The 14,326-nt window shown below is 37.0% G+C and overlaps 1 pseudogene; it reads left to right on the top strand.

Annotated features, from left to right (window-relative positions):
• The first annotated feature begins 180 nt into the window (after nucleotides 1-180).
• Nucleotides 181-3,733, top strand: LOC113070243 (protein Jade-1-like; annotated as a pseudogene).
• Nucleotides 3,734-14,326: the final 10,593 nt, after the last annotated feature.

The raw sequence follows: 14,326 nt of genomic DNA, 5'->3' as shown, positions 1-14,326 counted from the left end.
GTATCGATTAGAAATAATCGTTTTTAGGTAACAATAGTAACATCATTCTTCAGTGGCTTCGATGACTGCATTTTTATTTTTCCATGCTACTTAAATGTAGAAATTTTTGATTTATTAATAATCCATTTTCCCCGTGTTCTGTGTTTAATCCTGAGATCCTGTATTTCTAAATCCCACTAGTGTTCTGCCAAAAGTTGCCGAGTGGCGTTCCACGTGACTTGCGGTCTGCAGTGTGGGCTGAAGATGAACACAATCCTCACAGAGGCGGATGAAGTCAAGTTTAAGTCTTTTTGTCCCAAACACTCAGGCATGGACTGGAATGAGGAAGAGGGAGATGATGACAGGCCAGTGAAGGTCCAGACCAGTGAAAAGAGAGGAAAAATTCGAGGAGTGGACACGTCATCCTCATCACAGCCCAGACTCGCACAAAACCCAGAAGAGACCAGACTCAGCGAGCGCAAACTTCGAGTCCAGCAGCTGGAGGACGAGTTCTATTGCTTCGTCGCCGCTGATGAAGTCGCAGAGCACCTGCAGTTGCCCCTGGAATCTGTGGACTTCCTGTTCCAATACTGGAAATTGAAAAGAAAGGTGAATTTTAACCAGCCGCTCATCATGCCGAAGAAAGAGGAAGAGGACAGCCTTGCCCGGCGGGAACAGGAAGTTCTTTTGCGGCGACTCCGTCTCTTCACGCATTTAAGACAGGATCTAGAGAGGGTAAGTTTTGCAAAGCTCTTCTGTAGCCATATTACTTTACGTTACAATCACAGCTCAGGACTGTTAGACGGCAGGATCCCAACTCTGCCTTTTCTTCATGATTTCAAATGAACAATTAGTGATTTGCTCATAGTTCAGTGTGGGTTTTTGTCGTGAAGTTTGAAAATAACCAGGGCCCAGGATCCAGATACTGGATTCAGTTTTTTCAGGTTTTTAAAATTAACATTTGTCATCATTTCTGTGTTGCTTTGTCATGCCACAGTCATTTCAACAGCTGTATCTTTCCCATTAGACAAAAATATGTTGCCAGGCCAACCCCAAATAGAAAATACACACAAACATTTTTCTTTCAAATAGTAGGCTATGAGTGAAGACGTCAGTAGTGAAAGAATCTGAATAATTATTTTGGTAATAAGATACCAGATGGAATTCTGGTGACAACTATCTGTGAATTCCAGCAACAACAGTTTTAGATTGCTAACCTGAACTTTATTCTCACTGGAAAACAGTAACAATATTTAAACAGATTAGTTATTAAGCCTCTAGATTATTATGAGCTGTATTGGCACTGCTGATTTGAAAATTATATTTATTAATGCTCTTGTGGTTTCTTTCAAACCTGTTCATCCTCGGTACACAAATTACGATATTTTATAATTATATAATTATTCTTTTAAATTCCATGCAACCAAATCACACACTATTAGTTGAAAATTGTAAGGTACATTGTCAAAGTTATCTATGTGAAACCAAGAGTCGATCACTTTAAATGAACAGCCTTTATTTAGGCCTTTGTTCATATACCTGTACCTGTACCTATGCATTGTACCTGCATAGAGCAAATCAAATATGGTGAACGAAAGCTCAGTCATGCTTGCTTGTCATGCAAGAACACACCCACATTGGTTCTTGCGTGCCAAAGATGAGAAAATATTAGGCGTATGTTGATTTTTGTTCTCAAAATGAATGAATGAGGTTGAGGAAATGACATTTATTTTTTTATTTAGTATCTCTCCCCTACATATATGTGTGTTCAGGTGCGTAATTTGACATACATGGTCAGTCGTCGGGAGAGAATTAAACGAAGCTTGTGCCGAGTGCAGGAGCAGATCTTTCATCACCACGTCAGGCTGCTCGAACAGGGACGCGTCGCTGGTTAGTATCACACAATCTGCATGCACTTGATGAATAAATGATCTGTCTAGTCTGTTTTTAGCTTTTTTTTAACTGTTGCCTTCTCTTCTGGTCAGGTATATCTTCTACTAGACGTTTGGAGGAGGCTATGTTTTACTTTCGGACGGCACCTCCTGTACCTACATCCCCCCAGCCTCTGAAGGGTCACTGCGGCCTGAACAGTGCCCTGGGCACCGCTGTTCAAAATCATGAGAAAGGGAGCAACCCTTTTAGAGTCTCAAAGCATACTGAAGCAGACAAGCCTGCAAAGATGCCCCGACTGGAGAGCCTGGTCATGGACAGTGTGCCCAGTTCTGGGGTCATCGATTCAGGCTCTGGAGCTTGTAAGACTGCAGCATCAGCTACAGCGAAACGCTCGGAGGGCAGGCTGATGGGAGGTGAGCCTCATAGAAGAGATGAGGAAAGTGAGCGCCCCATGGAGGACAGGAGGAGGAGGAGCAAGCTGTGGGAACTGAGACAGTCGAAGTCTATGGAGGACACGGTGAAGGACGAGACTGAGCATGACAACATGGACGACAGACTACTGCTGTCTCACAGCAGAACCACTGCTAGTTCTGTAGTCACTGCTTCAAACACATATAACGGATCACTGAGGAAGACGAACGCATGTCAACATCAGGGAAAAATAGTGCCGAATGGGCGGCATCTGAAAAACTGGGGCAGTTTCAGAATCCCTAAACGGAGTGAAAGAACGCCAAAGGGGAAAGATAGACCGGACGGAAATGACGTGGCGGACCAAAATTCTTCCTTAAAAACGTTTAATACAAGTCCCGCCTCCTCCCCACAAAATTAGGACCCGGCTGCGGACAGGAAGTGAAGAACCGAAGCCACGTGGAAGAGTCTGATCTTGGCCAATCAGAGCAGGGCAAGAGGTGTCACGCCCAAGACTTCGCAGCCCGATGACTAGACGCTACGGTTCAGACGTGATCCAGCGTGGAGTTCTTGCGTCATGAAATATTGTATGTCTCATTTAATTTGCTCTTCAGTGAAAGGTGAACATATTTATTTTTCTATTCTGTAATTCTCTGCTGTTGCTGAAATAATTTTTTTGAGTGTACGTTAAAAACATAACGCAGAGAGGTTTCAAAGACCAAACAATTGGCTATGAAACTTTAGATCAGGTGAGAATAACTGGCACAATTTTTGGATGTTATGAGCACTTACCAGCGTGAAACCAAGCCAGTACGGCCCAACTGTCTTAAGTCCCACAGAATTACTGCACTTAACTGAGCACTTAATAATATCTGACCACAAGTCGAACCAGTGTCCAAAACTTGATTTCTCAGTATTCTGCTAACTTCAAAGGCCATAATGTTGAGTGTATGTGACGTGTGCCATACTTGTTGTGGCACCATTTCCTTCTCAGGTGAAATCTGCTTCTATTTGTACTTAATTTATAGCGTTATGTTTTGTTTTTCTTTCAAACAAACTGAGTGTGTTTCAGGTCAATGCCTTATATGTAGTCTCTTTGGTCTCGAAGTAATTCCTTTCCAGAAAAATACAGATAATAAAAAAAATCATTCTTTCACTTAACCATATTTTTCAGCAATAGATGGACTCTAGATCCAAGATGGACAATTTCACACTCGGTATGTTGAAATACGATGTACGCCATTCTCAGCTCTGTTCAGGAAGGCTTTTAACAATCATTTACTTCAAGTATCCATTACTTTGAATTCTCTTTTGCACTTGATATTAAACAATAACACAAGACACTATCATAGGTGTAATAAAGACACTGTTGCATTGAAAGGACTGATCTTCTTGACATGGTTGCCTTGGAGTAGTACTCAAAGTATGTGTTCTTGCATCTTTTCTTTATAGCTGTAAAATGTCTTTTCTCATACAAAATGTGAGTTGATCTACTCAAGAAAAAGTTGATCTCGTGCCTGAGTGTTTTTGTTGAGATGTTGCACTAGAACATTAGCCAGAGAGCTCGGTATAACTGCTCACCGTAAAAAAAAATGTTTCTACATGTTTATATAATCAAGCGCTGCTGTATTTTTCTTTTACTCTTATGCAATACTTTAGTTTTGTTGCAGATTGTGAATAAATTTTCTTGAGGTTAGTCTGGAGACGTTTTCTGCATTACTTTAAATACAGCTTCAGACTAACAATTGACAAATGATAGACGTTGGAACCTACAATTAAACCATGTTTGGAAATCAAATGTCTTTCTTGAGTTGCCAAATTACAAAAGTAGTTTAGTTCCCATTTGATGGTCATTGTAGTGATTCTCATTATATATATGCCAGTCAATGTGATTACAATGGACAATTCATGAATTGTGCTGAGTCAATCTTATCTTGACCTATATATTTTAGAATAATATTTATTAGAATAAAACTGTATATTTATGTTTAAAAAGAACAGTGGTTCCTGGTTTATTTGAAATCTGACTGATAAATGATCCATTATTCAGTGATGTAATCAGCTGCAAACTCTAATATTTCTGAAAGATCCACTGACCGCGTTTGATTAAACTGCAAACTCACAAGCAAGTTCAGTGAGAATGAAATCTTTTCAACTAACTCTTTAAAAAGAGCATTGTGGTTGTTTCACACAGGAAATGCCCAGCTCACAATGTAACATCTCAGAGTCTTTTCCCAACACAACAATAACATGTTAGACTAGACAAGACTTCTAAAATCACTAGCAATGTCAAAGTCATAGGTTTGAGTCCCAGGGACTGTGTAAACAAAATCTATACTTTTAATGAATCAGCATCTGTCAAATGCATAAATGTAAAACATATACATTATATTATATTGTTTGAACATCTTTTCTGACAGACCTCGCTATTATAGAGTGCACGTCATGGTTAAATTAACGGGCATCCTTATCATCTCTAACTGAATTCTGGCTCCCACCAATTCCATTTTTTAAAGAAAAACAGTTTTCAGCTCAAGGTAGTATAATATGTTCTAACCTACATTTCATCACCAAATCCAGTGCTAAAAATAAAACTAGAATCATTCAAGTGATAGGACACTCGTCTGAAGCGTTCCTCTGGTTCTTCTATATCATATACAGGTTTTTCTAAAGTGGACTTTTATCAAAGTTCCATAAAATCCCAAACGGGCAGTGAATGTTCGGTTAATGGTGGGTGCTCAGATATGACTGGGCCTCTTCCACTGGTTCTCTGTTCATGTTAGTATCATCCAAGTGTCCGGATAATGTCTGCTATGTGTTATCTACTGATGGCATGTCATGTATCGTCACAATAGTTGAGCCGCTGTTGGTGCTGAAATGCTCCCCATTACTCAGATCCACGTTTCCCAGGTCGACGCGAGGAATGCGGTACCCGTTCTCTGAGGACGCATTAGACTGCGCAAAGCTTCCAGAGACTGAGTTCGCAACCACGTTGCTCATGGCCAGGTTTGTGTTGGTGGTAGTTGAGGACACCTTCTTTCGTGGTTTGTTGGAGCCTCCATTCAGCATCCTGTTCGCATGGGTCCTCCTGTAAGATAAATAAATTTAATAATGGATTGATAAATAACAAAAAACAAAATTAAGTGGTATAATTATTCGATATTTAGTTGTTCATGCTCATCTCCTCAATGGAAGAAAAAAATTGCATTGCAAAGCAATAATAACATTGTTAAAATTAATTAGCAAATCTGGAAAATTAATATAGATTTTTAATACTGTACTTGGATTTTGATGCCTAATTGAAATTGTAGCTTTTAAAACAATATTGCTTTAGTGTTTTTTATTTTATTTTATTCTTCAGACAAAAATAGTACATACTGACAAAAATATGTAGAACCTCAAATCTATTTTCACTACTAGTAGATTTCACAAAGAAATGACGAGAAACACTGAATTGCACATGAAATTTTTAGGTAGAATGACTAAAATATATGCCCCATATATATATGCCCCAATAATCTGTATTTACAATTTTGAAAAAAAAATTATAATAATAATTTTTTACAGTGTAGAATTTTAATATTGGCCATTTGTTTATTTTCTGGCCATAACATGGGGAAAAAAAATGATCTGCCAATTAATATTGGTTTTAATACTGGTGCATCCTTTAAATGATAAACAACAGCTCAGTTCTTGTAATGAAACAGCTATGAAGTCTTTCAAAACATGTTCCTTTCAGCCCTGAGAACATTTTTAAGTGTTCTTGTCCACTAATAGATTTGGAGAATGTAGTGTGAGCCTGGTTGAAATGAATAGGTCTTTATCTATTTTTAGTCCCCATTACAAGGTCTGTCTAAAATTGTTCTGCTATTGTGAGGAGATAGACAAGGTATTCACCTCCTGGTATGTAACTCGTTCATTATGGTTCACATCAAAATGTTGCCATACCTGTTGTATGTCTTGAGGATAATCAGCAAAAATGTGAGAATGATGATTATACCAATGACGATTACAGCTATCATGGCTCCTGAGCCTGTGAACACAACAATATAGACAATGATTTATTAGACATATTATGGGTTGGAAAAACCACACATTCCCTGTTAATCATTCAGTGAAAACATAAACATGAGTAAAGTCAAAAGTGCAAGAAAAAAAAATTCTGTGAGCACAATTCTATATGAAAAAATCTAACATAGTGAAACGCATCAAAAAAGACAAATTTAAAGAAGTTAATATGATCACAAAACGTGGAAAACAATAGTAGAATACGCCATACAAAATTGAATGTGAATTATTTCAAATATGCTGTAGAACAAGTTCCAGGAAGTAAGGTGAAGTAATGCTCATGTTTCCAGATTTCAGTGTGAGCTTGAGACTTGTCTACAAAGAACATATTGAAATGAGTTTTCCAAATCTGTCTGTCCTCCATGTCAGTTGTGAAAATGCATGGAGTACGACAGAAACAGAATCCAGTGGACATCAAGTGGACATCCAGTGTAGACAGAACGACTAATTAGTATGGGTTTTTGACGTGTGGTGTCTCAGTAAACTCAGTACAGATCTGTAACGTACTCTGCGTGAGGATTTGTTCTCTAGACTTGGTGATGACTGTGGTGCTCTGTGTGGTTGTGGACTGGGTCACGGCTGCTGTGACGGCTCTCTGCATCTTTAGATTTGTCCTGAAAAAACAAGGAAAAAAGTTGAAACATACAATACCACTTTGGTTTACAGTTTTGAACGGGATAGTTCACCCAAAAATGAACATTCTGTCATTAATTACTGACACTCATGCCGTTCCAAACCTGTAAGACCTGACCTTCGTTGATCTTCAGAACACAAATGAAGATATTTTTGATGAAATCCAAGAGTTTTCTGACTCTGCATAGGCAGCAATGGTGCCACCATGACCAAGTCTCAGAAACGTACTAAGAACATCGTTAAAATTCTGGAGAGTATCACATAAAATTACGGTCAGAGAGCTCTCGGATTTCATCAAAAATATCTTCATTTGTGTTATGAAGATGAGCGAAGGTCACAGGTTTGGAACGACATAATGTTTTTTTCCTTTTGTGCTGTGCCTTTAGCTCTAATGATTTTGAAAAAGCTGTTTGCCTTCAACAAAAATCAAGACGTCTTTTAGGCCAAATGGCTGTTTTGGGGAATTTAACCACATTGAAACCAAGATTCGTTATGTTTACCGAACTACTAGAGAATTAGAGACACAATTGTGTATTGGAAATCTCAAAACATTTGCATTGTTTGATGGCTTTTGAGCTGTCCTGCTAATTCGAAATGTTTATCTGGCACCAATTTAAAGATTTATATTTCATGACAGGTCCCTATTTATGTACATTAGTCACTTGACAGAGTGATTGTGTGTTGATGTCCATCTGTTAAAGATAGGTGGAGAAGAGTATATAATTCTCCCATATATCTGTCAGCAATAAATCTCACGCCCATCAACTTCCCTTTTTTAGTCATAATTTCAGCACAGTCAAAACACAGCACAGTCTTTCCAGTGTGTTTCTGGAAATGAATTAGAGGAATGGTTCAAACCAGAAGAAATTAGATTCACTTCAGGGTTTTGTACTCGGTGAACTCACTGATGTCCTGCACTACAGCAGCTCACCGCAGCCTCAAATTTATCCAGCTTCTCTTAGATTTAAATGACTGTGGAGTATCCTCGACGATACAATCAGAGCTGCTTCAAAACAAAATGGCATTGGCTATAAAAAGCTTAACCATCCAGCACACACATGAATCCATCCATTTCCCCCCGAATCACTCAACCAAATGCATTCATACGTGTAAGTCCTGCAGACTCTCTCCCTCCTACAGACTTTTAAGCACAGGTGAAGTCTATTCTTCACCTGCTGATTATATTCAAATAGACCGGCAACTACAAAACATGCAAAACCTTCAGTTCCATAACAGCTATTACACATTCTGACAGCGTGGGCTTCACAGCGAACCAGGTCTTCTCAGTCTCAATCAGCAAATCTGTGAAGAATATGTTTAGCAGTTGTCTAACTGTGATGGATTTTTGAGTGAAATACGACCAAAGATTTTGAGCTCATTTGCCTGGTCTGATTAAGGTTATGGAAAATGAGAGATTTATCGATATCAGGTGATATTTGAGATAGTTAATTGTTTGTGTGCATCTCCTCTACTTTTACAATTCGTTACGATCATTTTTAGAGAGCATTATTATAATTATTTTTTGGCTTCAGTCAGAATTTTAATACTGGAAATTCTTAAGAAATTTTTTGTGCCTTACAATCCATGAGCAACTGCTACATATTTATTACACAGCATGTTATCAACAGATGTCCATCTGTTATTTATCACCTCAAGGAAGCGGAAGTAATCAGAATAATCTAGATCTGAAACAAGGATAGAAAACTTTACTTCTGAGACAAAATTTATACCATAATAATCTGCATTTATTTATACAGTTGCCAGGCTCATCTTTGTTATTTTCAGCACGACTTTGTAAAACAGCCTCTTCTGTTCCAGACAGGCCATAATGTCCGAGGTTGGCTCTTCTACGTATTTCTAACAGAAGCAATCAGCGCTGATGGAAAGAAAAATACAGCGTCTGTACCACCGAAGAACAGCAAATAGTTGTAAATTCTGTTGCCTGAGCTACATGGTGAACATCAGTATGGAGCTCAGTTTCACACCACCATAAAACAGACCATAATACACTCTGAGGTTTCAAGTGTCAGCTTGTGCCACTTGAGTTCATTTACAGCCATTTTAAACTCACAGATGAACAAAAGGCCTGGGACAGAACAAGACAAACCATGAATCCTGCCAGAGCCACATTTCAGCTACACTGAACTCAACAGTTGAAATCTTGACTGAAAAAACATAATAATTAATAAATAAATAAATAAATAAAATATATAAATATAATATTTTTTTATTATAATAAAATTAATTATTAATTAAAAATAAAGAAATACAATTAAAGCCACAGTGTGAAAAAAGCTTGTGTTAAGTATTGGTGTATAAAATGTAAAATAAAATAAATGCTAAAATATTTTGCTGAACTTGCTGAAAAAAGTGTGATGTTATAATCTCATTGCACACCATATTATAACATTAATAGCATATTAATAATAATAATAATAACAATAATAATAATAATAATAATAATAATAATAATAATAAAGTATTTAGGCTTCTGTATATATAAGTCTAAATATCTTTTCATGAAAGATCTCTAGAAAGCACTCATTGTGGTCGTTCACTCTTTCTCGATCTCTATCTTCCCTTGAAATAATTTTTAATCACTTGTTGCAAGCGAAATGAAGGTGTGGTCATAACTTTTTGGAAAACTTCTATTAAGTTTCCACTTCATCCGTTTCTAACAGTTGGCTTTTTAATTGTATATTTGTTCATTCTATCATTTTAAACAAGCTGTCATGATTGCTTCTGACTAAAACTTAACTACCCGTCCCTAATGTAATGTAAATCCACCATTCTATTTTTAACTAAATTAGATAAACCGTAGGTCAAATTCATAAAAGTATTTGTGTCACTGTCGTCGATTTGGTGAAGCAATCAATCAATCAAACACACAATACAACATAAATGTGATCGATTTGGTTTAAGATCATGGGTAAATATTTAACCAGTAAAAAAACTGATTAGATCACAGGTGCGCTCACGAATGTCTTGCCTCCAGTGCACGTCACAGCTCTGACTACAGCCTTTCTATACACACCAGAACAGTCCTCAGTTCCCCTGACTCAAACAATGGCCCATTCATCACTTTCCGTTACAGGTGTGTGTCCGTCTCAAGACAGATTTTTTAAACGTGTCTTCCACTCCTTACACACTTATTACACATATAAAAAAAACTTCAAAATACACCATCGAAACATTTCATCTAAATCTAAAAGAAATCAACCTGACTGTTTACAGGAACCTCCTGTATTGTTCCTGAATGCCAGAACACAATAAACATTGACTGCCCTGCCAGAGCTTTGTGTGCAATGTCAGTCTAAAATTACATCAAAAGCAAGTGAAAAGGAAAGTTAAAGTTATTCCGAATCTTTGAGGATGTACAAAACAGAACATCCTCTCGGGTCCTCTCAAAAAAGGGAAAAGCAATTCTGCGATAGTTCCTACCAGGAACTTATTAGTTCAGTATCTTCATCATATGATCAGACATTAGTCCGAAACAAAGGAAGTGGAAGGAAACTAACATCAAGGCTTGACATCAAATATTCTAAATCATGACATCACATAGTGCTTATTGTTTCTCACACTAAAATCTCAGGTGTTTCATGTGATAACTTCATTTAGAAAGTCATTTTTAAAGGTCTGATTGCATACAAATCTCACCTCAAGATCACTTTTTACAGTGTTTCTGTCAAAAAACACAATCCTACCTACTGAGATGAGTTTGTTTACACTAGGTAAATAATTTTTTTACTGTGTGGTTTGCACCTGTTTGGCTGTACAACAGATACTGTGAGTTGAACAACAGTTACTTATTCAACTCGCTTTAAATATACACAGTCTGTCAATCTAAATATCTTTCCTACACACACCTGGAGGCATGCAGCCAGGGACCCTTAGGGGTCCTAAGATGATAGGTGACAAATCACACACCAAATTCAAGGTGCAAAGTGATAATGGGTAAGGTTTGGTTGCTTTGGCTTACCTGTATGATCAGTTCCCCGTTGTGGAGTTCTCTCTCCACAGTATCAATTCCTCCACTCCCCCTCCTTCAGTTGACTGAAGTGAGCATAGTCCACACGCTCCTTCCTTCACACACACACACGTTGACGCTAACAGAGCTGGGAATTAAAAACAAAATAGAAACCTGCCTGAGATGAGTCTGAACAGGTGAAACGACCGACTTCAGGCGCGATTATGAACTGAAGAAGTCGAAAGCGAGGGATGGTAGACACGACGTGCCATATCAGAGCTCTCTGGACTGAAAGCGGTAGCTGGTTTTTCAGGTCTGGCCTGGCCCCCAAGGCGTGCCACATTCACAGCACAGTTCACACACTCCTCTCTCGGTCAGCACTCACCTTTAATTAAACACACACATACACATGCACTGCATTTCTCATTGACTTCCTATGTATAACAGAATGTAGAATAGTAGAAAATCATTACAAGATTAGCACACGTGCTGTACACATGCAAATCAAGGGCAACAGAGAGAGCTGATGTGGTTTACAGATGATGTCTTATCAGCCACATTTAAATATTTAATCAGATTCCCTTCAAATACATCCTTAACGCACTCAACTGCAAATAGATTTGAGCTGATACCAGAACATCAGAGTTGTTGTGATTTACTTGTTTGAATATCCTGTAAATTAACTTATTTGACCAATTAACTTTAATGAAGTTATTAGACAAAATTGTATATTGTCATTATTTAGCATTTACATTGAAATATAATGTGCATGTATATTACTATAACAGCATAATTAAGATGAGTCATACATTGGTGTTTTCTGCAACTCTTTCTTTTCAAAAGCAGTTTCTTTCCGAAAAGGGTGTTTCATCCCTCCACCCTGACACACACACACACACACACACACACACACACTAAACACACACACACACACACACACACACACCATCAATAAAAGAAAGGGGACATTTGTTGTTTTTGAGGGATTCCTTCCTCTAAGGGATCTCATGATAGAGTTTCACTCCTGGGTTTTCCAGTCGACCAGCCAGTGCAGTTTGCCTCAGCCGGAATCAAGTTACCTGTAAAGAGCAAAAGTGTTTTCTTTCCTTCTTTCTTTCATTTTATATGTCTATTCATGTATTTGTTCTTGTGAGACAGCCACTTTCTGTTTTGAATATATTTGAAATTAAATAACAGGCATTACCATACTTTCTCTATACTTTTTGAACATTTTGTAAGTTCATGGTCCCTGATATAGACTGTCCCAGTGGGAAATGTTGTGGTTCTTGTGCTTGGCAGTTTGCACTCTTTTTTTTTTTTTTTAGATGGCATCATTATATAACAAGAACAAGTTTAAATGTCCTGCTCAGATTTCACAAACAACTGGAAGAGAGTTGAGACTTACAGAAGAAACTCTATTGTCCTTGGCCTCAATCTAGTTCAAACAAAACTGATCCATAATGACACACTCTGAACACCAAAGAGTTTTTTTTCATCATTTGGTTTGATTGATTGATTGGAGTTTTACAAAGCCATTGAATGGGCTGTTCCTCACTTTGCGAAATAAATAATCCAGAGGGGTTGTTCTGCCTCTTTGCAAAAATGTCAGTTTTTAAAGGATATTTTAACTTCTGCTTACTTGTTTAACATTTAAATCTACAGGTTTTCAAGACGCAATCTGTCGAGGTTAGTCGTCTCAAGATACAAACTATAATTTGATACCAAAGTTAGCCTCACGTCTAAGACAAATTTAAACAAAACACTTAATTTTTTTGTGACATATTTGTCATATGTACTTACGTAATAAAGTGATATCCTATTTAATAATAGTAGGCCTGCTTGTTGTGCTTTATCGACGAACTGGCCAAAAATGTTTGCAATTAAAATCGTAGAAGTTGTTAAAAAATCGTAGGCTAAGTGTTGTTACTTTGTCTGGTGTGTGTGACTTTTGTTGGTTCGTTTCAGAGACTTTTGGCGATATATATAGTTACACACTCTTATCTTACCGTTATTATTAATACAGCATTGTAAATTCTAGATATCTTTGTATAGCAAAAATATGCGGGGAACCTTTAGTTTGACGTCATGTTACTTCAATATACTCAGTAGCACCATTCTCACCCTAAAGCATGTTATAAAACAGTAATGAATAATTCAGTCTATTAACTTATTCGCTCTTCAAAGACTCTTACATAGACTGTCTGCTTTACACGTACACAAGATAAGCGCTGAATTGAGGCTGTTTCCATTGGTCATCAGCAAACACATGGCGAGCGCAGGCACACATCCGAAGATTACACTGTTTACATAGTTTCACCTGTTTTTGTTTGTCCATATATCACACTGTGGCTACCTTTTTTTCTCCCTCAAAGAGAGACTGCAAAAACAAGTATTATACAGTGGCCCCAAGAGTTTGGTCTCCTAAAATGGCATGATTTCCATTGCAGTCAATAACAAAATAAAAGTAGATAACAAAATTAATTAATGTGTTTAATTTATCAGCATTTGTTGATATTGGATATATACAGCGTTACCTATTTGCTGATATCTGATGCTTATTTGAAAAAAAAATCTTTATGAAAAGTATTTACTATCGAGTTTGTATATTATATTGTAAAATAGTAGACTATAGGCCTATAATTTACATATTTATTGGTTATATCACCTATAGTGTATGTGCTCATTGTGTGCCTTTTATTTATTTATTGTTCAGTTTGATGTTTTGTTAGATTATATAATGACATTTATACATTTCTAGTGTGAATACAATTAAGTGTCCAAATACTTTTTAGTGCCACTTAATGCAATATTTATAAATGAATAAGTCAATAAAATTATACCATATAAGTGATACGTGATCCAGTCTTCAGTATATTATTTTTAAGTTGTTATAAGCAAGATTTTCAGTATGCACATTGATTTGCATTGTGCAAGGGGAAAAACTTCAAAAGGTCAAATTCAGGCACTAGTACATCTTGTTCAAAGCTACTAGATGTGATTCACAAGCTCCTTATACAATCCCTCAAATAATAATTCCCAACAGGACATGTGAGAGCCTGTATAATTAGTATCTTTGTAACAGTATTTGTATCCCAGGAGACTAGGTACACGCAGGTGAGAACAAAAATCAGGTGTGTCCTGTTCTCCCCTGGTAAGGTGGAGATGAACCTCCTTTTATTATCAGATAGAGAAAAACTGGATAGTGGAAAGTAGGCTAATTGTGTTTAAACTTTCCTTTGGTTTAAAAAAAAGGCAAAAACAGACAATAAGCACAACTGAGATATTTATAAAGCTTTCCACAATCTGAATTTGATATTGTTTTTGCATTAATGAGGTAAAAAAAATATAAATAATAAATAATAATTAAAAAAAAGTCAA

Source organism: Carassius auratus, unplaced genomic scaffold (genome assembly GCF_003368295.1).
Source record: "Carassius auratus strain Wakin unplaced genomic scaffold, ASM336829v1 scaf_tig00003559, whole genome shotgun sequence".
NCBI classification, from domain to species: domain Eukaryota; kingdom Metazoa; phylum Chordata; class Actinopteri; order Cypriniformes; family Cyprinidae; genus Carassius; species Carassius auratus.
Note: the sequence above shows the minus strand (reverse complement) of the source record. Positions and strands in the feature narration are given on the sequence as shown.